The sequence below is a fragment of the Schistocerca gregaria genome, chromosome 2, assembly GCF_023897955.1.
Source record: "Schistocerca gregaria isolate iqSchGreg1 chromosome 2, iqSchGreg1.2, whole genome shotgun sequence".
In the NCBI taxonomy this organism is placed as follows: domain Eukaryota; kingdom Metazoa; phylum Arthropoda; class Insecta; order Orthoptera; family Acrididae; genus Schistocerca; species Schistocerca gregaria.
In genome coordinates this window covers 144,254,263-144,255,952 of record NC_064921.1, presented here as the reverse complement: position 1 = coordinate 144,255,952, position 1,690 = coordinate 144,254,263, and positions in this window count along the sequence as shown.

Here is a 1,690-nt window from a genome sequence, read left to right as displayed (position 1 = left end):
AGGTAAGGGATTGGAAGCAGAGGTTGTGTAAGGATGGGCAAATATATTGTGTAGGTTTGGTGGATGGCGGAATACCACGGTAGGAGGGGTGGGAAGGATAGTGGGTACGTCATTTCTCATTTCAGGGCACAACGAGAGGTAAATGAACCCCTGGCGGAGAATGTAATTCAGTTCCTCCAGTCCCGGATGGTTCAGAGTTACGAGGGAAATGCTCCTCTGTGGCCAGACTGTGGGACTTTATGAGATGGGGGGAGACTGTGTGGGGCGGCGAAGAAGTCGTTGTTTAATGTTGAATGAAAGTTGAACATTGCCACCTTAAATCACGCGAGCCTGGCAACTAATTTGGTGGCCAGTCAGAAAGCGAAGGGAAACTTACTGACCTTAGTTCCCAGTCAGCACGGCCACATTCCTGTACAGCCCAGCTAAACGAAAAATATCCATAGTTCTTCACGGGATTAGGGCTGCTTCAATAAAATTTAAAGTTCCAAACAAGATTTTATTATCTTAAAGGCTCACACAAATTACTCGAAACTTCTGAAAATGCTAAAGACATTAAATATTGTTAATTCAGCCAATCGTTTAATAGTTCAGAGGCGACTTCTACAGCAAGTTCCTCCCGAATAGTTCATTACTCTAACTAACGGTGCTCTATTAATAGTTCGCAATAATGTTAAAAAAAAAGATTAATGCTCGCCTTAAAAGTGGAGTTAGTCACCACTTGCCACGCGGAATTATACTTCACACGGACGGCACAATAACAGTTTGTTACCGAAGTCTAAGCGATCCAGGACGGTGTACAGTCCTCGCGATTTTCAATGCCCGTTTACATTGCTAAGTACGCGCATGTCACAGCCCGCTATGACGTCACCCGAGGCGAGGCGCGATCGGACGTTAAGCTCGCGTGGACTAGGCGTTGGTCTAATGTGGAGTGAGCTTACTACTGCCTCTGCCGCTCTTTTTATATAGCTCCGGCGCGTACCGCCAAGAGAGCATCTGTTCTTTCCGTTCCTATGCAGATGCCTGCAGCCTCCAAATGATCGCTATCTCAGGCACATAATCTTAAATATCACATTTAATAATAGCTTTACAAACTTCTCAATTTTTGTATACATACATCTGAGCAGTACAGAAGCACGTAGAAAATCTCAGCCCGCTAAAATTAAAACTTTACTCTCTAGAATTTTTACAATGGAACTAACGGTAGATTGTTACCTCTGAACCATAGCTTTATCAAGACTTGTATCAGCTGTTAATTATGCTACAAGACTAAAACTTGGTGTAGCTTTGTTAATTGTCCTATCTGATCATTGGTCTTAAAGAATTTGTTTTATCATTAAAATTTAAAGTACTTAATCTATAATGCTTATGTACAAATTACTCACAAAAGTAGTTTTTACTAAATTACTAAAAAAACTAGAAGAGGTAACTGATTGTGGTATTTCCATTATTATTATTAGGGTGAACTGAAGCATCCTACCAATTTTCAATATTGTAGCTCTATTATTTCGCGCCTCTGATTTTTCCGAAAAACGCGGATTCTGGAGTCAATTTTAGTTTTATGGTTTTGGAAACCAGCACCACTCATTAATGACTTCTTACTGCACCTTCTCACCAAATTTTGGCTTCCTAGCGTCATTATTTAGCGCCTCCTATTTTTCTTTCAAAACGTGAATTTTACGTAAACTACTAA